Raw genomic sequence first — 26,493 nt, forward strand, 5'->3', positions numbered from 1 at the left:
TATTGAGGCCATTTCTGCCCCCCTTGGGTGCAGATTGGCAGATTTTAGGTCAATCTGCCCCCAAGGGGGCAGAAACCACTAGGCACCAGGGATTTGTTTTTTGGCACCAATGTCACGCAGGGGGAGCGACCCCGTAGGCAAGGGTCGCTCCCAGGGGGTGGGGGTTGGGGGGGGAATTTATTTTAGGCCATTTCTGCCCCCCCTGGGGGTAGATCGGCCTATTATTAGGCCGAACTGCCCCCAGGGGGGGGCAGAACCCTCAGGGCACCAGGGCAAATTTTTTTGTTGTGTTTTTTTTTTTTGTTTGTTTGTTTTTTTCGAGATGGGGAGCGACCCATCAGGCAAGGGTCGCTCCCCTGGGGGGCAAATTGTATTTAGGCCATTTCTGCCCCCCTTGGGGGCAGATTGGCCGATTTTAGGTCAATCTGCCCCCAAGGGGGCAGAAACCACTAGGCACCGGGGATTTGTTTTTTGGCGCCAATGTCACGCAGGGGGAGCGACCCCGTAGGCAAGGGTCGCTTCCGGGGGGTGGTGGGGCCGGGGGGGGGACAAATTTATTTTAGGCCATTTCTTCCCCCCCTGGGGGCAGATCGGCCTATTACTAGGCTGAACTGCCCCCGGGGGGGGGCAGAACCCTCAGGGCAAATTTTTTTGTTTGTTGTGTTTTTGTTTTTTTGTTTTTTTGTTTTTTTCGAGATGGGGAGCGACCCATCAGGCAAGGGTCGCTCCCCTGGGGAGCAAATTGTATTGAGGCCATTTCTGCCCCCCTTGGGTGCAGATTGGCAGATTTTAGGTCAGTCTGCCCCCAAGGGGGCAGAAACCACTAGGCACCGGGGATTTGTTTTTTGGCGCCAATGTCACGCAGGGGGAGCGACCCCGTAGGCAAGGGTCGCTCCCGGGGGGGGGAAATTTATTTTAGGCCATTTCTGCCCCCCCTCAGGGCAACAGGGCAAATTTTGTTGTTGTGTTTTTTTTTTTTTTTTTTTGTTTTTTTCGAGATGGGGAGCGACCCATCAGGCAAGGGTCGCTCCCCTGGGGGGCAAATTGTATTTAGGCCATTTCCGCCCCCCTTGGGGGCAGATTGGCTGATTTTAGGTCAATCTGCCCCCAAGGGGGCAGAAACCGCTAGGCACCGGGGATTTGTTTTTTGGCGCCAATGTCACGCAGGGGGAGCGACCCCGCAGGCAAGGGTCACTCCCGGGGGGTGGGGGGGGTGGGGGTTGAGGGGGTAAATTTATTTTAGGCCATTTCTGCCCCCCTGGGGGACAGATCGGCCTATTATTAGGCCGAACTGCCCCAAGGGGGGGGCGGAACCCTCTAGGCGCCAGGGCAATTTTTTTTTTTGTGTTTTTTTTTTGTTGTTGTTTCTTTTTTTTTAGATGGGGAGCGACCCATCAGGCAAGGGTCGCTCCCCTGGGGGGGCAAATTGTATTTAGACCATTTCTACCCCCTGGGGGCAGATTGGCCAATTTTAGGTCAATCTGCCCCCAAGGGGGCAGAAACCACTAGGCACCGGGGATTTGTTTTTTGGCGCCAATGTCACGCAGGGGGAGCGACCCCGTAGGCAAGGGTCGCTCCCGGGGGGGGGAAATTTATTTTAGGCCATTTCTGCCCCCCCTGGGGGCAGATCGGCCTATTATTAGGCCGAACTGCCCCCAGGGGGGGGCAGAACCCTCAGGGCACCAGGGCAATTTTTTTTGTTGTGTTTTTTTTTTTGTTTGTTTGTTTTTTTCGAGATGGGGAGCGACCCATCAGGCAAGGGTCGCTCCCCTGGGGGGCAAATTGTATTTAGGCCATTTCCGCCCCCCTTGGGGGCAGATTGGCTGATTTTAGGTCAATCTGCCCCCTTGGGGGCAGAAACCACTAGGCACCGGGGATTTGTTTTTTGGCGCCAATGTCACGCAGGGGGAGCGACCCCGTAGGCAAGGGTCGCTCCCGGGGGGAGGGGTGGGGGTTGGGGGGCAAATTTATTTTAGGCCATTTCTGCCCCCCCCCTGGGGCCGGCTGAGCTACAGGTCAAACACCACAGGTAGGCACCTTGCAAAAAACACCTCTGTTTTCAGTGAAAAAATATGTTGTGTCCACGTTGTGTTTTGGGCCATTTCCTTTTGTGGGCGCTAGGCCTACCCACAGAAGTGAGGTACCATTTTTATCGAGAGACTTAGGGGAACGCTGGCTGGAAGGAAATTTGTGGCTCCTCTCAGATTCCAGAACTTTCTGTCACCGAAATGAGAGGAAAAAGTGTTTTTTGGGCCAAATTTTGATGTTTGCAAAGGATTCTGGGTAACATAACCTGGTCAGAGCCCCGCAAGTCACCCCATCTTGGGTTCCCCTGGGTTTCTAGTTTTCAAAAATGCACTGGTTTGCTAGGTTTCCTCAGGTGCCGGCTGAGCTACAGGCCAAAATCCACAGGTAGGCACTGCTTTTTATAAAAAAATGTGATGTGTCCACGTTGTGTTTTGGGCCCTTTCCTTTCGTGGGCGCTAGCCCTACCCACACAAGTGAGGTATCATTTTTATCGGGAGACTTGGGAAAACGCTGGGTGGAAGGAAATTTGTGGCTCCTCTCAGATTCCAGAACTTTCTGCCACAGAAATGTGAGGAACATGTGTTTTTTTAGCCAAATTTTGTGGTTTGCAAAGGATTCTGGGTAACAGAACCTGGTCCGAGCCCTGCAAGTCACCCCTCCTTGGATTCCCCTAGGTCTCTAGTTTTCAGAAATGCACAGGTTTGGTAGGTTTCCCTAGGTGCCGGCTGAGCTAGAGGCCAAAATCTACAGGTAGGCACTTCGCAAAAAACACCTCTGTTTTTTCCCAAAATTTAGGATGTGTCCACGTTGCGCTTTGGGGTGTTTCCTGTCGCCGGCGCTAGGCCTACCCACGCAAGTGAGGTATCATTTTTATCGGGAGACTTGGGGAACGCTGGGTGGAAGGAAATTTGTGGCTCCTCTCAGATTCCAGAACTTTCTGCCACAGAAATGTGAGGGACATGTGTTTTTTTAGCCAAATTTTGAGGTTTGCAAAGGATTCCGGGTAACAGAACCTGGTCCGAGCCCCGCAAGTGAGCCCTCCTTGGATTCCCCTAGGTCTCTAGTTTTCAGAAATGCACAGGTTTGGTAGGTTTCCCTAGGTGCCGGCTGAGCTAGAGGCCAAAATCTACAGGTAGGCACATCGCAAAAAACACCTCTGTTTTTTCCCAAAATTTAGGATGTGTCCACGTTGCGCTTTGGGGTGTTTCCTGTCGCCGGCGCTAGGCCTACCCACGCAAGTGAGGTATCATTTTTATCGGGAGACTTGGGGGAACACTGGGTGGAAGGAAATTTGTAGCTCCTCTCAGATTCCAGAACTTTCTGCCACAGAAATGTGAGGGACATGTGTTTTTTTAGCCAAATTTTGAGGTTTGCAAAGGATTCTGGGTAACAGAACCTGGTCTGAGCCCCGCAAGACACCCCTCCTTGGATTCCCCTAGGTCTCTAGTTTTCAGAAATGCACAGGTTTGGTAGGTTTCCCTACGTGCCGGCTGAGCTAGAGGCCAAAATCTACAGGTAGGCACTTCGCAAAAAACACCTCTGTTTTTTCCCAAAATTTAGGATGTGTCCACGTTGCGCTTTGGGGTGTTTCCTGTCGCCGGCGCTAGGCCTACCCACGCAAGTGAGGTATCATTTTTATCGGGACACTTGGGGGAACGCTGGGTGGAAGGAAATTTGTGGCTCCTCTAAGATTCCAGAACTTTCTGCAACAGAAATGTGAGGGACATGTGTTTTTTTAGCCACATTTTGAGGTTTGCAAAGGATTCTGGGAAACAGAACCTGGTCCGAGCCCCGCAAGTCACCCCTCCTTGGATTCCCCTAGGTCTCTAGTTTTCAGAAATGCACAGGTTTGGTAGGTTTCCCTAGGTGCCGGCTGAGCTAGAGGCCAAAATCTACAGGTAGGCACTTCGCAAAAAACACCTCTGTTTTTTCCCAAAATTTAGGATGTGTCCACGTTGCGCTTTGGGGTGTTTCCTGTCGCCGGCGCTAGGCCTACCCACGCAAGTGAGGTATCATTTTTATCGGGAGACTTGGGGGAACGCTGGGTGGAAGGAAATTCGTAGCTCCTCTCAGATTCCAGAACTTTCTGCCACAGAAATGTGAGGGACATGTGTTTTTTTAGCCAAATTTTGAGGTTTGCAAAGGATTCTGGGTAACAGAACCTGGTCCGAGCCCCGCAAGTCACCCCTCCTTGGATTCCCCTAGGTCTCTAGTTTTCAGAAATGCACAGGTTTGGTAGGTTTCCCTAGGTGCCGGCTGAGCTAGAGGCCAAAATCTACAGGTATGCACTTCGCAAAAAACACCTCTGTTTTTTCCCAAAATTTAGGATGTGTCCACGTTGCGCTTTGGGCTGTTTCCTGTCGCCGGCGCTAGGCCTACCCACGCAAGTGAGGTATCATTTTTATCGGGAGACTTGGGGGAACGCTGGGTGGAAGGAAATTTGTAGCTCCTCTCAGATTCCAGAACTTTCTGCCACAGAAATGTGAGGGACGTGTGTTTTTTTAGCCAAATTTTGAGGTTTGCAAAGGATTCTGGGTAACAGAACCTGGTCCGAGCCCCGCAAGTCACCCCTCCTTGGATTCCCCTAGGTCTCTAGTTTTCAGAAATGCACAGGTTTGGTAGGTTTCCCTAGGTGCCGGCTGAGCTAGAGGCCAAAATCTACAGGTAGGCACTTCGCAAAAAACACCTCTGTTTTTTCCCAAAATTTAGGATGTGTCCACGTTGCGCTTTGGGGTGTTTCCTGTCGCCGGCGCTAGGCCTACCCACGCAAGTGAGGTATCATTTTTATCGGGAGACTTGGGGGAACGCTGGGTGGAAGGAAATTTGTAGCTCCTCTCAGATTCCAGAACTTTCTGCCACAGAAATGTGAGGGACATGTGTTTTTTTAGCCAAATTTTGAGGTTTGCAAAGGATTCTGGGTAACAGAACCTGGTCCGAGCCCTGCAAGTCACCCCTCCTTGGATTCCCCTAGGTCTCTAGTTTTCAGAAATGCACAGGTTTGGTAGGTTTCCCTAGGTGCCGGCTGAGCTAGAGGCCAAAATCTACAGGTAGGCACTTCGCAAAAAACACCTCTGTTTTTTCCCAAAATTTAGGATGTGTCCACGTTGCGCTTTGGGGCGTTTCCTGTCGCGGGCGCTAGGCCTACCCACACAAGTGAGGTATCATTTTTATCGGGAGACTTGGGGGAACATAGATTAGCAAAACAAGTGCTATTGCCCCTTGTCTTTCTCTACATTTTTTCCTTCCAAATATAGGAGAGTGTGTAAAAAAGACATCTATTTGAGAAATGCCCTGTAATTCACATGCTAGTTTGGTCACCCCGGAATTCAGATATGTGCAAATAACCACTGCTCCTCAACACCTTATCTTGTGCCCTTTTTGGAAATAGAAAGGTTTTCTTGATAGCAATTTTTTACTCTGTATATTTCAGCAAATGAATTGTTTTATACCCGGTATAGAATGAAAACGCACGTCAGGGTGCAGCTCATTTATTGGCTCTGGGTTCCTTGGGTTCTTGATGAACCTACAAGCCCTATGTATCCCCGCAACCAGAGGAGTCCAGCAGACGTAACGGTATATTGCTTTCGATAATCTGACATTGCAGGGAAAAGTTACAGAGTAAAACGTAGAGAAACATTTATGTTTTTTTCACCTCAATTTCAATATTTTTCTTTTTCAATTGTTATTTTCTGTAGGAAACCCTTGTAGGATCTACACAAATGACCCCTTGCTGAATTCAGAATGTTGTCTACTTTTCAGAAATGTTTAGGTTTTTGGGATCCAGCATTGGTTTCATGCCCATTTCTGTCACTGACTGGAAGGAGGCTGAAAGCACAAAAAACTGCAACAATGGGGTATGTCCCAGTAAAATGCCAAAATTGTGTTGAAAAATTGGGTTTTCTGATTCAAGTCTGCCTGTTCCTGAAAGCTGGGAAGCTGCTGAGTTTAGCACCGCAAACCCTTTGTTGATGCCATTTTCAGGGGAAAAACCACAAGCCTTTTTCTGCAGCCACTTTTTCCAATTTTTTTGAAAAAAACGAAATTTTCACTGTATTTTGGCCAATTTCTTGGCCTCCTTCAAGGGAACCCACAAAGTCTGGGTACCTCTAGAATCCCTAGGATGTTGGAAAAAAAGGACGCAAATTTGGCTTGGTTAGCTTATGTGGACAAAAAGTTATGAGGGCCTAAGCGCGAACTGCCCCAAATAGGCAAAAAAAGGCCTGGCACAGGAGGGGGAAAAGGCCTGGCAGCGATGGGGTTAAAAAACACACAACTGACACACATTGGCCAAATGGACACACCTGCAAAGCACACTATAAAACACAACCCTTCACAGATCACAATCCTTTGCACTTACACAGCAAGACAAAGAAGCCAGAGCAACTAAAATCCATCGAGTATAGAGATTAGGCACTCCTTTTTTCACCATCCCAATGAACACCCTGCACACACTTTTATCCATTCACACCCTATTGGACTTCCCCTGTTAAAAAGTCCCTGTCACCCTCATTAGTGTTTTTTTTCCACCATGTTACGCTCCAACAATCCCTCTTTTTCCGAAGATGAGTTAAGAGTCATGGTGGATGAAATCATAAGAGTAGAGCCACAATTGTTTGGCGCACAAGTCCAGCATACTGCTCTCAGTAGGAAAATGGAAATGTGGGACAGGATCGTCGACCGAGTGAATGCTGTAGGCACCACCCAGCGCACAAAGAAGGACATTAGGAAGAGGTGGAACGACCTCAGGAGCAAGGCCGGTTCCCTAGTCTCCAGGCACCAGCTGCAGGCCAAGAAGACTGGCATTGGGGGGAGAAGGTCTTGGCCATCCTGCATCCTGAGGGCTTGACAGGAATACATGGGGGAGTACAGTCTCGTAAGTCACAACACAAAAAATGTCACACAAATGAACTGTCATTCATGTTCACAGCTCAGCTTTCCCCACCGTCTTATTCATGTACCTCACCAACATTCAATACCCACCCAGAGTATCTAAGTTCAAACACTCTCAATGGATATCATTGGACCCAACATCACAGTTACCAAGGCCCATCACATGCTATATGTTCAAATGGGGCCTGAAAATCTCACAATATCAAAAACACATTCCCGGATCCATGGCATGTCCCAAAATAACAATGTATGCACAAACATAAATGTAGCCTGCATACATATATGTAAAACAAAACAGTTGTCAAGTATTGAGGAGTAGTGAGAGTGATCAGACTACAACTCCCAGCAGGCCCTGTTTCTGTTACTCCAACCACCAGCACAGTGGCCACATACCCCACACATCTGTTGGTCAACTCTCAAAAGAAATGTACTCAACTGGGGGGATAACATTGGTCTAGTGTATGTAGTAAAGGGAGTGACCTGATTGCAACTCCCAGGAGGCACTGTTTCAGCAACTCTAACCACCAGCACAGTGTCCTCGGTCCAAAAACCCCTGTTTGACAACTCACAAATGAAGTGTACTCACCTGGGAGAGAGCAAGCACAGGTTATACTCAAATCAGAGACATGTCTGTCTACCTAGCTTCATCTGGACTTGCTAATCCAAGAGGAAACTATTGAGGACAGGAAGGACAGCTTACCCAGTGCGTGCAAGAAGTATTCCTAAGGTCTCAAGATGCATCACCAGATTGGCAGCACACACATTGGCCAGGCACTGTGCACATGAAAGAAGTCATCTCCATGGTTTACCTCAAGTCTACTTGAGATGAAAAGAGAATGTAGGAAGCAAGAGAGGAAATGGAGGCATACCCAAGATGATTCCTTGAAAAAGGAATATAAGAATATGATTCGAGCCTATCATTCAGAAATTAAAAATGTACACGCTACATATTATTCTGGTAAAATTGAAGCAGCAACTAACTCTCCTAAGGAGATTTTTAATGCCTTAAAAGATCTTATTCATCCAATTGAGGAGCCAGAAATTATGGATTCCCCGCAGCAACATGTGGAGGATCTGGCAATTTTTTTTCAAAGTAAAATTCAGGATATTTATGTATCCTTCCCTAACACTCTAACTAGAGATCATGTGGTGATGGACCAGGAGGTTAGAGAAGAGATTATTTTAACAAACTTTATTCCTATTGGTTTGGATAGAGTTACTAAATTACAGGGCTCAACTAAATCAGGCTCTCCGCTGGATCCGGCTCCCCCTCCGATTCTCTCTATGGGAATACCAGTGTTAGGTCTGGTAATCACAAATCTTATTAATACTTTGCCATCTTCTGGAACTGTACCAGACCCCTGGAAACAGGCCATTGTTAAACCTCTCCTAAAAAAAACTAATTTGGATTCTAAGTTATTGACTAACTACAGACTGATTTCACTGTTACCTATAATGGCTAAACTTGCAGAGAAGTATGTACATACTCAGTTATCTACTCTTCTGGAAGAAAAAAAGCCTTTACATCCCACCCAGATGGATTTTAGGCCATTGCATGGGACTGAAACCGCACTGATTGCGATCACAGAAGAAGCAAAAAAGAGGATGGATAAAGGAATTGAAACCGCTATCATCCTCCTAGATCTGAGTGCGGCCTTCGATACGGTCGACCTGAATATCCTTTAAGATAGATTGCGAGGAAGTGGAATCTCTGGAGTAGCCTCAGAGTGGATTCCATCGTTTATCCATGGAAGGTCCTTTCAGGTACTGGATAGATCGTGCACTTCTAGGCGTACTTTCAGCAGCTGTAGAGTTCCACAGGGGTCTGCCCTGAGCCCGCTACTCTTTAATATCTACATGCGGCCATTAGCAGAGATTGTTGAGCCATTTGGACTGAACCTGGTGTCCTATGCAGATGATACTCAACTTATTGTTTCCCTCTCCAATACTCAACCGGATATGGGGACAGCACTGGGTCCTTGTCTGAAAGCAGTTGCTGCATGGATGTCAGGAAGTAAATTGAAGCTCAATGATGAAAAACTGAGGTCATGTTCTTTGGGCAAACAAAAACTTCCTTAGTCAATCCTAGCATATCAATAGGAGTTCCCACTCTCCCGCCCCCTAATTGTCTTATTAAAAGTCTTGGGGTATGGCTGGACCCCCACCTTTCAATGTCACAACACGCTAATAGAGTAGCTGGAACCTCCTTTGCTCTGCTTAGGACTCTGAGGAAGGTTTTAACAATACTGCCTTTACTTGCCAGGAGACTGGTTATTCAGGCACTGATAGGTTCTCGTCTTGACTATGGCAATGCCCTGTTTGTAGGATCACCAAGATATGTGATACAAAGATTACAGAGGGTGCAAAACGCAGCTGCACGTTTGCTTCTAAATACACCTAAGCAACAATCCATACGGGCCGGAATTTCTTCCTTACATTGGCTCCCAGTAGATAAAAGGATTCAATTTAAGGCTTTATGCCACATTCATAGAGCTGTATTCAATCATGGCCCTGAAATGCTCAAAACACTGGCTTCTGCTTACATTCCAGCCAGACCTCTCAGATCCTCCTCAGCTATGCTGGTCAGAGTTCCAACAGTGAAGAAAGCAAGATGGGGAGGAAGGTCTTTGTCATATCAAGGTGCTATACTCTGGAATAGCCTTCCTCTTAATATTAGATTAAATTCACAAGAGATTCCTTTCAGGAAGGCCTTAAAAACCTGGCTATTTAAAGCTTAATTCCTATACGAATATGAACAGTGATAAGTCTGTGTTGCAGTATAAGCGCTACGAGGCCTCTGGGCAATTTAGGTGCTATATAAGCAATTGTAACATAACATAACATAACATGATGACTCGAGTCACATATGCAGTCAGGTGCTGGGTCTGCCTATATTACACTCAACTAAGCCTCCACGTGGTCAAAGCCATATCTTGCCCATCCACTTGGATACACCGGTGGCGAAATGTAATTTTCAGGCCATCCTTCAAGTGCAACTGATCTGCACATCTCAGCAGCTTCACACAAGTCATGTCAAATCAGCAAATACTATGGTTACTTGCCATAGTTGGTTTAACTACAACTTAACTTTGTACAAGCTCTCTGCTTACTGTAACTTGAAACCATTGATGGTAGGTGGATCTGCAGCTGGGCACACAGAGGCCACAGAACAGACTGCCACTACCCTCCTGGATGAAGCCCTCAGTAATGACAACACTCCTGGACATCTGGACATGGAGGAGGTTTCTGGCCCATCTGGAAAACCTGGTCAGAAAGCAACAGTGAGTCTCACTGTTTCTACAAGGTCACCTCCCGGCCCTGTTCCCTCAACATAACAGGCAACCATTTGCCGCCCAAACTGTGTCTCAAGCACAGTGTCTACCATCTTGTGCCCCCGAGTCCTAGATCCTGAGGTGCAGAGCAACACTTTGGACAATGATGGTCCTGAAACAAGTTGGAGGGGCACCCTGTGGCAAGGGCACAGGTCCATGGGGGTAGGGTGTGTGGGAGGGATGCTGTGGGCCGGCAGGGTGAGGATACTGGGGCTGCTCTTGGCCAGGTCACCATCAGCCACGTCATGGGGGTCTTTCAGGAGTTCCAAGGCATGATGGGCCAGGTGTTGACCAAACTCAGGGAAATCAAGCAGCTACAGAGGGACATGCATCCGGACATGCGGGAACAGATGAAGGCCCACAATAACAATGTGGCCTCCCTAACAGGGGTATTGAGGGTCATACACACATCGGCTGCAGCCACAGGAACGGAGGCCCTGCCAGAGGAACAACTAGCCACAGACACCCCTGCCTCTGTACAGCTAATCCTACCGCAGCAGGACATCTAGCAAAGAATCCAGGAGTGTTGATGGCAAGACACCCCCCGCTGCCTGCAATAACCCTCTTCCTTAAGGACCTCTTTTGTGTGTTACACATTTACTTTGTGGACTGATATTGAACCAAATTCTATTTCCTGCACCCTGGACTTCCAATGGTGTGGCATATACTCCAATGATTTCATTCACCATGACTGACCCCTTCACATATTTTTTTGGGTTTATTCATGTCACGTATATTTTCTGTTAGTCATAGCTTCACAATCAAATCTCCTATCACTGACTCATTGTCTGCTGAGTTTGTTTTCATATTTAGCCATGTAGATATGTCAGACCATGTGAACCATATGATGATGATCTAAGCTACTTGTCCAAGATGGGATATGTTGCGTGTACATAGTGTCTAGCTCAGGATTAAAACCCTCTCACACAAACACATACATACACGTGTCTGCTCAAACAAAAAATGTATTGCAATGTGCAGCACATAGGCTGTCAATCTGTCAGGACTATTGGGAATCAAAAATGATTGACCCATGCTGAGTAAATGAACATGTTGACAGGTACAGACTGCCAGACCACGGTAGAAAGAGATTTGTCAGACATTGTCTAGCAGAATAGGCAAACACTGATGTGGTTTATGTCAGCAGCTTGACCCTAATCACATATCACACCAAAGTAATCAACATCACATAATCCAAATATACAGACAGATGGCAATATAACAGTCCCTGAGGGCCATCATAATTCTATGCCTATGCATCTGGTGGTATGACACAAACATACGTCAGTGTTGTGGCACAGGCACTGTGGCCTACAATGGTGAAACACATCTACAGCTAGATACAGGTCAGACAAAAAGAGTGTTTAGCCAATGTGAAGGAAAAATTACTTGGTTGTAAGCTAGAACTACATATTTCATGCCCACTTGATGACACACATGATGCACCAGGGCCACTACAGCACACAAAACAAGTCCAATGGGCACTTCTGACCTTCCATTCAAACATTGTGCAAGCTGTCTTGGCACAGGTGTCATATCCCCAAACTCTGTGACCTACATTACCTGGAACAATCCATTGCCACTTCGTATGACAGAACAGCATCATATATCTGCCAATGTCACAACTCTGAAATGCCTACATGAAGATTTCATGGTGGAGGTACCCATACAATGAGCAAAACAAGGAGTATTGGCCACTACAGCACACAAAACAAGTCCAATGGGCACTTCTGACCTTCCATTCAAACATTGTGCAAGCTGTCTTGGCACAGGTGTCATATCCCCAAACTCTGTGACCTACATTACCTGGAACAATCCATGGCCAGTTCGTATGACAGAACAGCATCATATACCTGCCAATGTCACAACTCTGAAATGCCTACATGAAGATTTCATGGTGGAGGTACCCATACAATGAGCAAAACAAGGAGTATTGGCCACTACAGCACACAAAACAAGTCCAATGGGCACTTCTGACCTTCCATTCAAACATTGTGCAAGCTGTCTTGGCACAGGTGTCATATCCCCAAACTCTGTGACCTACATTACCTGGAACAATCCATGGCCAGTTCGTATGACCGAACAGCATCATATACCTGCCAATGTCACAACTCTGAAATGCCTACATGAAGATTTCATGGTGGAGGTACCCATACAATGAGCAAAACAAGGAGTATTGTCTGGAAACCATACATTGGACACAAGTCATATAGTAAGCATCTGGAAAACAAAGTACATTACAAGAAAATGGACACAAATAAAGCAACATCATCAAGGTGTGGATGTGTCAAAAGCTATCTCATCAAGAAGAATTTGGCTGCTTATTGCTGGAGCATGCAGCATGCCACAGTGATCTGACACACTTTCCCAGGTGAGTAGAGGAGGGCTCCAACAGTCCTGTCCAGACACCTTAATATGGCCTCCAGGAGCCCAAAAGCCCACTCCACTGGCCTCTGTGTTCTTCCATGAACGTCATTGAAGCAGACTTCCCCTGGCATAGTTGGATTTCTCATTGGCGTCAACAACCAATGACAGTTTGGATATGCTGAATCTCCTGTTAAGGAATGGGACATAAGAGAACCAATCAATAAGTCCTTCACGTCATGATTGTAGCACCTGACGTTGCTCACACACATTCAGGACAGATGTGACTTACCAACCATTCAGGCCCTCTCTGGGTGCAGTTGTGACATCAGCTGGGGTATGATGCTGTTCCGCCTTATGAAGGAATCATGTACTGATGATGGATAAAGGGGACACACGTGAGGTGTAGAGATCCGCCAGACAACTTGCACCTCGATGAAATGGAAGTTCTTTTGTTGCGGTAGACTTGTTCAGTGGCCTGTGGTGGCACAAAACCAACATTTGTGCCATCATTGGCCTCTACCACATGTGGGATGGGGGCAAAACCATAAAATTCAGCCTTCACATTGGCTAAATCCCCACATTGGGGGAACTTGATATGGCTGTTAATGTATTTCACCATTGCTGAGAGAAAATACTTTAACACCAGACTGAACATAGGTTGGGACATACCAGCAGATAGGGCCACTGTATGTTGGAAGGACCCTGTTGCCAGAAAGTGCAATATTGACATGACTTGTACAATGGGTGGTATGCAGGTTTGTTTACTAATAACTGCCATCAGGTCCGGCTCCAACTAACAGCATAGGTCCACTATTGTTTGCCCATCCTGGCAGTATAACTTAATTATATGCCGTTGCTCCATGATCTGAAAGTCTGGCAGTGGATGGCAGACAGGAGGTTGTTGCATCCTTCCTCTCCCAGGGTACCTATGGGTGACAAGACATGATTTCTAACATTAGTCAGTGTGTCCACAGCAACATACATGATGCTTGCCAATAATATCATGTGACAAAGCATTTCTGACATGAAAGACATGACACCCAGTACACATCCCATCTAGCAACTACACAAGGGTCACATGTGACCCCACATGGTTGTATACACACGTGTCCACAACATGGATTTGGATGAAACTCAATTATCTGTTAAACAATTGCCCCTCAAAATGTGACTGTATTTTCCGACCACCAAAAAGACCATTGGATGTGGTGGACCCTGCTGCACCGCTGTGAAATGCCATCTGTGCCCTGCAACACACTACACTGCTGGTTGTGTAGAAAAACCTACATGACAAGACAGAATAAGGATGTTTGTGATGCTACAACACATATATTGTAGGCGTGATGCAGTTTACAAAGACAAATACAGTATTTCAGGCTGCCAAAATGGTGGATGACTGACCTACTCCACTGGACATTAGGGACAGCCCATGACCGCCAGCGGACGTTGTCTGGGTGGTTCCAATCGTGGTTAACGTTGTTGCCTATGGCAGTCGCAGCCCAATGGCTGTGTCTGTCGGCGGAGATTACCGCATACATGGTGGACGTGACCACCATGTTGTGCAATTTCATTCACTTTACTCCTGACACTGCTGCCAGCAACACCTCCACTACCTGAGCTGCTGTGTGCCACCTCTGGGAGCTATCATGCCACATCCAACAGGTAATAGGGCCCCTCCCTTCTCTCCAGAGGAGCTGGAGAGGCTTGTTCATGAGGTCTTTCCCCTATATAGACACCTCTACAGCTCACCAGAGGAGCAGGTCATTACCTCATGTGCCCAATTGATTGATTCTGTTCCACACCATCCATTCCCTCCTCAGAGGTAACAAGGGGACCCTGTGTGCCAGTTAGACTTCTTGTGGGCCTGTTGTTGCAGTCTGTGTGGGATCATCGGGGATGTACATTTTGCAGGTATTGATGGTCAGCACTAAATGTTGTGTACATTAACATTGTGTTTTGTGAGGGTTTTTTGTGGTCGTAGATTCTCCTTGTGTTGGATGCACATAACTAGGCAAGGATACTTCACTACCATCCAATGACTTACATTTCTTCATGATGGTTGCAAATGTTGAACAACAGGTAAATGCATGACAACATGAGCTGTGTATGCATCTTGCATGAGTCATTTGAGGATCGATTAAGCAATGTGTATAGTACCACAGATCTTTCAATCCACATCTGGCCCTGCAAAAACTGATGTCTAAAAGCCGTATCCTGACTCACTCTGCCCTTGGTCACATGATGTACTGTCATGCATGGAAGTGATGGAAATGTGAGTGACATGTAGGTTCTCTACAGAGTCCAGGGCCCGTCACTTATATCTCACTTGTATCTCCCAGTATGGGACCTAATTCGGGCTGTGGGAGAGTCACTGTAGCTATGCAACTGTGGCACTGTGCCCATTCCCTGTACAATAGCTGATCCTGTCATGTGGCCAATATGATTCTCTAGTGGCAAAACTTGCCATGAATGCCTCGGTCCACTAACTAGATTAGGATTGGGTACTGAGGTACATCCCAGAAGTAGTCCATATCTGTATTTTGCATCATTGTCAATGTGTGTCTTTGACTTATGACAGATCCCTTACTCCCACAGCTCTGTTGTCACCTTCACACAAGTCCTAATTGTACAGTACAGGCTTATTGCACGAATGACAGTCCCACAATTGATTCATGGGAGGCCATGACATGTGAGTCAGCAGCATGGTCACATTGCAGAAATTGTACAATGCATTGTAGGTTGGAGGCCATCTCTGTAGGATAGACATATATGTCCAAAGGAGTGTTCTGTGGTACAGGTACATACCAAAGAACACCCCCTGAAATGGCAGGAGTCTACAGTTGGTAGGCCACAGATGTACACATTCACAAGGAAGGCAGTTTCTTTCCCCACCATGCCAGCCTCTTCATTTTCACTCAAGTGTAATGTTGAAGTCTGTACTATGGAAGTTGCCTGTAGGGACTCTATGCAGTGAGTAAATGCATTGGTCCTTTCGGGCCTAAGGTGGTTACCCTTCAGAAGCCACATATGTGTGTAGTGTTTCATTGTGGTTTGCTGCTGGAGCATGGGCTACCTGATGTGTGTAGGCTTGCTTAGTCATTGTAGGCCCTGAGCAGGGTAGTTGGTTAGTATACAGATGGATAGAAATGTCTGTAGTCATTTCCCTGTATTTACACTTATGGCGTGTTGACACACTGAACATTTTTAGCTTGGTGTTTCTGACGTGTGTATCTCTACCATTTGTGCCAAAACTTGTCACTGTAATCTTTGAATTTGTCTCTTGCATCCATACAGGTAAACACCTATCAGAAGAAGCAGATATGGAGAGCCATCGCCTGGAAGGTGCGGACCCTGGGGGTCCACAGCCGACAGAGAGCCCACTGTCACAAGAGGTGGGAAGACCTAAGATGCTGGGCCCAGAAGATCGCAGAGGTCCAGCTGGGGCTGTCCTCCCAACACTGGATGGGTGCACTTCGGACCATGACCCCGCTAATGTCCCTCATTGTGGCGGTGGCAAATCCAGAACTTGATGGGCATTTGAGGGGAGCACAGCAGCCACAAGGGCATGAGTACAGAGCATATTCATGCCTATCACATTACAAAGTTAATGTGTTAGGTTCTGACATCTCCCCCTTAAGATTAGGGATGAGCTCTGTGTGACACAGTAGATGAGTGACTGTTTGTGTAGATATGTCATGTGGTAAACACTGATGTGCCTTGCCTATTGGCCCAGGAACCTAGGACACAACTGGGTACAATCCACAAACAAATTGCTCTCCAGGGACAACAATGTGTACATTGATCAATCAAGTAATGTTTGTTGTTGTGGGTGTACATTTTACACTACAGACCACTACTCCTCAGTGTTACAGGCCAGTAGAAAGAAAGTGATGGATCACTGTCCCCATCCATGTGTCTGGTCAAATGAGTATATTGGCATTTACCCAGAGGCTACTTGGATGCTGGTGCCTCACTACTCTCTGTAATGTGAAGATGGCCATCATATATGTGACAGAGCATGCATTGTTCTTTAGGTCAGCTATATATCAATACTTTCCCTTGGTAAGTGTTGAATGTCCATGGACATGATTGTGTGTTATCACTGTTGGCAACATTCCTTGTGCCTACATATTACCATGTGTCACTTTCTCTTTTGACAAAATGTGTACACTGCTTTTTCATGCATGATCTACCTGTGTTAATGGGATGATTTCTGTATTCCCTTGCATATATGTGCAGGACAACCCTTGTTTGGAATAGGACATTTGCATTGGGGGTTCGTTTCATGTGGTGCCACAGACAGGAGTGTGTAACCATTGATTGTTGGCTGACACATACCCTCAACCATCATTGCATGTCATTTGGCATGTACAACCTCAGTAGCAATGGGGGACATGACCTGTATGACTAGATTTTTGAGCCACAATGTGCATTTCCATGCCATTGATGTGACATCATGTGGGAACGTGCACTGCACATGTTACGGGGAAGGTTTGTAACCTGACTGTTGAAATGCATCATGGAATGACTTGAGGTTATGTTGGAATCATATATGTTTGGGTACAAACATTCATCCACAGACATCTGGGTTTGTAGGACCAAAATTGGAGACAGTGATGTAGCTTCCCAATGGGCAACATGTTGATGGCCTTCTACAAGTACTTGCAAATCTCTGTGCCTCTCCAACATATAAAGGAATAATGGTGTCTACTGATGCAATAACAGTATGCCATTGTGAAGTGTGCCAGAAATTAGTGATGATTTCCCTGGGACTTGCTATTTCATTGTGTTGTAGATTTTAGGGACCTATCTCCCTGTGAATTTGCACATTTTTCTACAGTTACCATTTCCATGCCAAATGTGTGGCATATCTGAGCAACATTAATACTACCTGCATGACTCCACTGGGACAAATTTAACTTGGTGAAGTGTGCATTGTTGATATGTTTCCAGTGTGGCATGAGTATTTCCATGTCACATTCTCCAGGCTACTGTACAGTTGTCAGCAACATAGCATGTTCTGGGAGCAACATTTCACATTGTTGTGTTATTGTGTGTGTGACAAATAGATGTCTGCATGACCTTGTGTGGGATCTGTGGGAATGAACTTGGTTTTGGGCTACTATTGTATGACAAAAGGTAACTGAGGTATGCTTCATGAGGCAAAGCATTGAAGGTGATGTGGTCTCCTACTTGTTCAATGGTTACTGTGAGTACACAACTTCAGCCATGCAATTAAAGTTGTCTGAGAACCTGATTTTCCTGTGGGCAACTGTTGACAATTCAGATGGCATGCATGCATTTGGTACATGTACAAGGCTCGAAAAATCCACTAGACCACTCAAGTCTTATTTGATCAGGTCCATCAGTAGCCAGGTCCCTTCTGGTGAGTTGACACTAAAGGGAATCTTGTTCTTATGTCACATTTGCTCTGTGTTCACAGACAGAGGTCAAACATCCGTTTTTGTTACAATTAATTTTCTTTCTGACTGCAGAGTTCCAGGACTTTGTAAGGTGAACTATGTGACCTGCTGCTTAGAATGTAAAATAAAAGGATATAGGATGTCAGGTTTTCCCTAACACACAATATTTAAATGACTAAGTCAACTGTGCAAAGATTTCAAAATATATTTCAATAGTTGTGAAAGCCATTTTCTATATTTCTGTGTAATGAAAAAATATTTTAATAGGATGAAAACAAATCAGAATACTTTACATGTTGATGTGCAAAGGATATGATTTCTGAAATCCAATTTTCACAGATTAATACACTATACAGTTTTATCAGTAAAGCTGCAAGTTAGTGGAGAGGTTTTCAAACATTTCTTGGAAAGTTACTGTGTGTAGACGTCAATATATTACCACATCATGGTTTAGTAATATATTTATTAACCCCTTCGCTGCCAGGCCTTTTCTCCTCAGGTGCCAGGCCATTTTTGGGTATTTGGGGCAGTTCGCACTTAGGCCCTCATAACTTTTTGTCCACATAAGCTACCCATGCCAAATTTATATCCTTTTTTTCCAACATCCTAGGGATTCTAGAGGTTCCTAGGCTTTGTTGGTTCCCCTGAAGGAGACCAAGAAATTAGCCAAAATACAGCAACAAATTAGGTTTTTTCTAAAAAATTTGAAAAAAGGGCTGCAGAAGAAGGCTTGTGTTTTTTTCCCTGAAAATGGCATCAACAACGAGTTCGTGGTGCTAAAATCACCAGCTTCCCATATTTCAGGAACAGGCAGACTTGAATCAGAAAATCCAATTGTTCAACACAATTTTGGCATTTTACTGGGACATACACCATTTTTACTATTTTTGGTGCTTTCAGCCTCCTTCCAGTTAATGACAGAAATGGGTGTGAAACCAATGCTGAATCCCAGATAGCTAAACATTTCTGAAAAGTAGACAAAATTCCGAATTCAGGAAGGGGTCATTTCTGTAAATCCTACAAGGTTTTCCTACAGAAAATTATAGCTGAAATAAAAAAAAAGGAAATTGAAGTTAAAAAAACCAGCCATTTTTCTAAAAGTTTTACTCTGTAAATTTTTCCTGCAATGTCAGATTTTTTAAAGCAATATACCATTACAACTCTTCTGGTTGGGGGTATATATAGGGCTTGTAGATTCATCAAGAACCCTAGGTACCCAGGGCCAATAAATGAGCTGCATGTTGCAATGGGTTTTCATTCTATACCGGGTATACAGCAATTCCTTTGCTGAAATATAAAGAGTGAAAAATAGGTATCAAGAAAACCTTTGTATTTCCAAAATGGGCACAAGATAAGTTGTTGATAAGCAATGGAAATTTGCACATCCCTGAACTCTGGGGTGCCCATACTAGCATGTGAATTACAGGGCATTTCTCAAATAGACGTCTTTTTTACACACTGTCTTACATTTGGAAAGAAGAAATTTAGAGAAAGACAAGGGGCAATAATACTTGTTTTGCTATTCTGTGTTCCCTGAAGTCTCCCGATGAAAATGGTACCTCACTTGCGTGGGTAGGCCTAATGCTCGCGACAGGAAACGCAATATGGACACATCACATTTTTACATTGAAATCTGACATGTTTTTTGCAAAGTGCCTAGCTGTAGATCTTGGCCTCTAGCTCAGCCGGCACCTAAGGAAACCTACCAAACCTGTGCATTTTTGACAACTAGACACCTAGGGGAATCCAAGATGGGGTGACTTGTGGGGCTCTCACCAGGTTCTGTTACCCAGAATCCTTTGCAAACCTCATAATGTGGCCAAAAAAACACTTTTTCCTCACATCTTGGTGACAGAAAGTTCTAGAATCTGAGAGAAGCCACAAATTTCCTTCCACCCAGAGTTCCCCCAGGTCTCCCGATAAAAATGGCACCTCACTTGTGTGGGTAGGCCTAGCGCCCGCAACAGGAAAAGCCCCAAAACACAACGTGGACAAATCACATTCTCCCAAAGAAAACAGACCTGTTTTTTGCAAAGTGCCTAGCTGTGGATTTTGGCCTCTAGCTCAGTCAGCACCTACGGAAACATACCAAACCTGTGCATTTTTAATAACTAGACACCTAGGGGAATCCAAGATGGGGTGACTTGTGGGGCTCTCACAAGGTTCTGTTACCCAGAATCCTTTGCAAACCTCAAATTTTGGCCAAGAAAACACTTTTTCCTCACATTTCGGTGACAGAAAGTTCTGGAATCTGAGAGGAGCCACAAAGTTCCTTCCACCCAGCGTTCCCCCAAGTCTACCGATAAAAATGGTACCTCACTTGTGTGGGTAGGCCTAGTGCCCGTGAAAGGAAATGCCCCAAAACACTATCTGGACACACCAAAATTATTAAATACAAAACTACCTGCGGGGTCGGGGGACCTGCGTTTTTGGTCCTGGGCTCAGCACCTATCTAGGGAAACCTACCAAACGTAGACATTTCTGAAAACTAGATACCCAAGGGAATCCGGGGAGGTGTGACTTGCGTGGATCCCCCAATGTTTTCTTACCCAGAATCCTCAGCAAACCTCAAATTTAACTAAAAAAATAAAATTTTCCCACATTTCTGTGTGGGATCACCGCACTGGGACAAATTTCCTACCACGCAAAGTTCCCCTCAATCTCCCGGTAAAAATGATACCTCAATTGTGTAGGTGGGCCAAGTGCCTGTGACATGGAAGAGCCAAAAACATTTCGAAATTGAAGGAAAAACAAAGCGGGTCCAAAAGAGCAGTTTGAAAAAAACATTTTTAGGTTGACAAGGGCAGCAGAATTTTTCTCGGTCTAGATGAGACAATGTTGGGTGGTAGGAATTTTGTGGATTCCTGCAGATTCCGGAAGGTTCCATCAAAAAAATGTGGGCAAAATGTGTGATTTCCAGCAAAGTTGGAGGTTTGCAGGGCATTATGGGTAAGAAAATGGTGCAGGTGCATGTGAAGCACACCACCCTGGAGTCCCCCAGATGTTTCGTTTTCCGATGCGTCTAGGTCTTGTGGATTTTTCTACATGGCAGCGTCCCAAAGTCCAAAAAGTGCAGCCCTCACGATTTTGAGAGTTAGCCAAGCTCTCATGACCCAAATGTAAAACCAAAACCCAAAATAATCAAACGTCTTGCTTGCCATGGGATAAGATGTTTTAGTGTGCAGGGGGAGAGCTGATAGACTTACCCCCTTCGGTTGGGGTGGGGTCATAACCAGGCCCATACTGGTTGCTAGCCACCACCCCACTATTTTTTATTTTTTTTAAATTCCCTGGCATCTAGTAGACTTTCTGCCCCCAGGGTGTGGATTGGGGGTAATTGGAAAATAAGGGCTGCCCCCCAAACAAAACACACACATACACACACACCAATCCCTGGTGCCTAGTGGTTTCTGCACCCCTTGGCAGCAGATTGACCTACTAAAAATAGGCCGTTATGCCCTCAAGGAGGCAGAAATGGCCTAAAATAAATCCCCCCCCCCCAGGGGAATGCAAAAAAAATAAAAATCCCTGGTGTCTAGTCGTTTCTGCCCACCTTGGGGGCAGATTGGCATAACAAAAATAGGCCGATCTGCCCCCCAGGGCAGAAATGGCCTGCAGACAATTTGCCCCCCAGGGGAGCGACCATTGCTTAAGGGGCCTCTCCCCATATATATAAAAAAAAGAAACACAAAAGAAATTATCCCTGGTGTCCAGCGGTTTCTGCCCCCCCGGGGGCTGATCGGCCTAATTATAACAGGCCGATCTACCCCCAGGGGGGAAGAAATGGCTGAAAAATAAATTGCCTCCCTGGGGAGCGGCCCCTGCCCAAGGGGCTCCTCCCCTCATTCAATTACAAACAAAAAAAATCCCTGGTGTCTAGTGGGCATTTCTGCTGCCCGATTGGATTGCGATCGGGCAGCAGAAATGCAGAGAGAGACATGAAAGGAGAGGAAAGTCCTTTCCTCTCCTTTCATGCCTCTCTCGCCTCTTCCACGTGATCGGAGGAGAAATGCTTTTGCATTTCTCCTCCGATCGACACTGGAAGCTGAGCTTCCAGCTCGGAGGGCCAGGCCTCTGATGAGGTCAGCGCCCGATCGTGTGCTGATGTCATCAGATGCCACAGGAGGTCGGGGGGGCAGGGGTGGCAGAAGAAGCGATTCCCACTCCATACCTGCCCAGGGGAGGGAGGTGCCAGGCCCTCGAAGGAAGCGTTAGCGCTTCCCCCGTGGGCCCCTGTCTGGACATAACGGTTACGTCCTGGGCACCCGAGCCTTTAGGTCCAGGGAAACCAAGGGATTAAAATTGAGTGTTTAAACAAACTGAGAAACACTCCTGCCCTGATGGCAATGATGTTAGTAAATTAAAAGAAGTCCTAGGTTATGTGGGCTACACCTCATGGATATGTGGGCTAGATTCTTGTGATGCATGCAGCAAACTTTAGTCTATTTAATTAAACAAATAGTTTTTTTGTACTGCAGAAATGCTGAGCTCACATATTTGAAGGTGCAGTTATGTGTGAGACTTAAGAAAAGGCGACTCTGTAAACTATTTGGTAGGATTACACAATTAGAGACCCCTTGTCAGGAATAAGGCCATGCGCGGTCCAGGTCTCGCCCGAAACTCCGCTGCGCGACTCTGCGGCGCTTTATGCGCACCACTTGTCATCCCCTCTTGTTCCAAAGGTGGCCTTCAGTGTCGTCTGCTCTGTGGCAAAGATCATAGAGCTGCAGGTTCAGGACATTGGTGGTCAAGATGCACTTATCAGTACTATTCCATGAAGGGACTACAATTCCCATGTTTTTAGAGGCAGCAGCCATCTTGGGGTGTGGCAGGCCTATAAAGCCCAGCCACACCCAAGCACGTTGCTCACTATTTGGAAGACTTCGATGCAGCCAGACCTCGTGGGGGTTTCTCTGGAGAAGAGCAGAGTTCCTGAATGGCAGAGTGTCATCCAACCGAAGTATCCTTGTTTCCATGGTGCATTAAAAAATGTGTAGGTCGTGCTCGTAGCGGTAAGGCCTTGCTGAATCCAAGTTTGGAGGAAGTCGTTACTTCCGAAAGGTAAAGCGCCCCTTAGCATAACAAGCAAAGCGTTATCAGTTTCTAGAGTACAGAGGCCTTGGTGCAACAATCAAAGGCATTTCAGAGCACATGTGTAAAGCGATCTTTGCACGGCAATTCAAGCGATTCAGTTCACAGATGTAAAACGCACTTGGTGCGGCAATTCCAGCGCTTCAGTTCACAGATGTAAAGTGCTCTTGGCACGACAATTCAAGCGCTTCAGTTCACAGATGTAAAGGGCTCTCGGCACGGCAATTCAAGCGCTTCAGTTCACAGATGTAAAGCAGGTAAAAACCGCCAGGAACAGGATGGCGGGAACGGGTGTCGTGGGGCCCCTGCACTGCCCATGCCACAGGCATGGGCAGTGCAGGGGCCCCCTAACAGGGTCCCATAATGATTTTCAGTGTCTGCCTAGCAGACACTGAAAATCGCAACGGGTACCACTGCACCCGTCGCACACCAGCAACTCCGCCGGCTCCATTCGGAGCCGGCTTCATCGTTGCTGGGGCTTTCCCGCTGGGCGGGCAGGCGGCCTTTTGGCGGTCGCCCGCCCGCCCAGCGGGAAAGTCAGAATGACCCCCATAATGGACTCGTAATACGGCTGGTGGTATATCCGTCACTTTACCTTCACTTTTAGGACAGATTAACACCTCCTCCAAAGTTGTAATCAGGCCCTATGTCTGCAGACAAAGAGCTACTAGAATTACGTCAAGAAAATAAAGACCTGATAACGTATTTGTCACACTTCAACCAGTTAGTGGTGGAAACCGCTTGGCCTGAGGAAAAAAGGTCAGCAGTATTTTATCAAGGGCTAAAAGACTAACTAAAAGATGTATTGGCCCAAGTTGAACCACAACCAGAAACTTGCACTGATTTAATTAATCTAACCCTACGGATAGATCACAGACTTTCTGAAAGAAAAGGAGTAAGGAAAAAATGGGAAAAAACAAACTGGCGAATGGAAAGATCCAGACACTTGTCTCAACTCAATTGTCTTCAGAGTCTATGATAGAACCAATGGATATCGGAACTGTTCGCCCACCACTGACCAAAGAGGAGAGAGACATGCAACGAAAAAATGGTCAGTGTCTGTATTGTGGGAAAAAGGGTCATTTTGTAAAAGAATGCCAAAAGAAACCCAAAGGTAAAATTGATCCAACAGTTGTGACAAAGAAAAAGATAGCGGTTGCTTTGGAAAATTCACAGGAAAACTAAAGTGCCCAAGAAAAAATGGAGGGGACCTCTTGGGCAAATTGACAATCCCTTCAGTGTGCTCAAACATTTCCGAATCTTAGTACAAATTACTGTGCGGGAAAAAAGACATAGGCCCTCATTACAACATTGGCGGTAAATCCCGCTTACCGCCGTGCAAAAGACCGCCAACACACCGCTGCGGCTGCGGAAATCTGCTACAGCTATTATGACCCACAGGCCGGAATCCGCCAAAATCTAGACACCCACACAAGTCCGCCACACCAAAGGTCAGTGATAAACTGTAGAGAACAACACCAACGTTGTCACGCCAACAGGAATACGCCCACACTATCACGACCCACGAATCCACGCGGCGGTCTTTCAACTGCGGTATTCCATTGGCGGTACACACCGCCGCGCTCAAAATACACACACATTTACAAAACACAACCACATTGGACAATTCCAAATACACACACCTGATACACATACACACACCACTCCCACACACCCAAACCAATATATGACACACACCCACATCACCCACAAACCCCTACAACAAAAATTGAGAAAGAAGCACAGAGAGAGACACCACCATCAACAAACTAGCATCCACAGGCACACAACACCATCACTCACACAACATCCACGCACCTCACACAACACACACAAACACATCCCCTCACATATCACAACACACACCACCTCACACATCACCCACACCACACCATGGCACCGCAAAGACACCCCAGGTTCTCTGAGGAGGAGCTCAGGGTCATGGTGGAGAAAATTGTCCGGGTAGAGCCACAGCTATTCGGATTACAGGTGCAGCACACCTCCATTGCAAGGAAGATGAAGCTGTGGCACAGAATCGTAGACAGGGTCAACGCAGTGGGACAGCATCCAAGATCACGGGATGACATCAGGAAGAGGTGGAACGACCTACGGGGGAAGGTGCGTTCCGTGGTCTCAAGACACCAGATTGCAGTTCAGAGGACTGGCGGCGGACCCCCACCACCTCCCCCACAACTAACAACATGAGAGGAGCAGGTCTTGGCTATACTGCATACTGAGGGCCTCGCAGGAGTAGCAGGAGGAATGGACTCTGGTAAGTCAAATCTTAACTATTACACCGCCCACCCTACCTGCATACTATCACATACCCCCACCTTCACCCTCACCCCCATCACTCCAACACCTCACATATGTCCCACTATCAAAAACCACCCATCCCAACACCAAGCCTTGCATGCAACACCAAAGCATGGACACCCATCACCAAAGCATGTCCACTACAGATACCCACACAGATCCCCAAACCAAATATCACACAAGGTCCTAGACAAGAATGTAAGCACTGGGGTACAGGGTCACCCACCCATTGCACACAATGGCACACACAGATGCAATAATCATGCCTTTACACCCCTGCAGGACCCCTACCCAACGTCATCGGACAGGAGGTGCCAGACATGTCCACCCCCCCCCCCACAGAAGAGCCCCACAGTGATGACAGCAGCTCTGTTGAACTGGATCTAGATGACCAGCCCGGCCCATCTGGGACCTCGGGACAGTCTGATCCCCACACACTGGCACATGCCACCACAGAGCCTATCCCCTCAGGAAACACCAGCACAGCACCCACCCAGCAGGCCCATCCCTCTGTCCCCAGGACACGTCAAGCAGCAGTGTGTTCACCTCTACAGGGAACCCAGGCAAACCCACAAACCCAAGAACATCAGGGACCTGGGGGCAGTGGCAATGGGCACACGGTTCAGGGGACAGAGGAACAGGAAAACAGGGGAACTGGGAGGACTGCTGTGCGACAGGGGGAGGACAGGCCCAGGGAACACACTCTCCACGAGGCCCTCTCCAACAACATGGGAGCGTACCATCATTCCCAGGAGATGATGGCAACGGTACTGGCCAAGTTTCAGGAGACCCAGCGGCTGCAGGAGGAACAGTATTTGGGGATCAGGGAGGAACTCAAGTCCATCAACACCACCCTGGTCACCATTGTAGGGGTGCTGAAGGACTTTGTCAACACCAGGAGGGACACTGTGGCACAACAAGGGGCCCCTGACACTAGCCTCGATGATGAACAGCCCACCACCTCCGCCGGCGCTAGTGGACAGGAGGCACCGCCACAGGACCAGAACACCAGCCCCCCACCCCCTGCAGATGGAGAACCACCCCGC

The sequence above is a fragment of the Pleurodeles waltl genome, chromosome 3_1 (assembly GCF_031143425.1).
Source record: "Pleurodeles waltl isolate 20211129_DDA chromosome 3_1, aPleWal1.hap1.20221129, whole genome shotgun sequence".
In the NCBI taxonomy this organism is placed as follows: Eukaryota; Metazoa; Chordata; class Amphibia; order Caudata; family Salamandridae; genus Pleurodeles; species Pleurodeles waltl.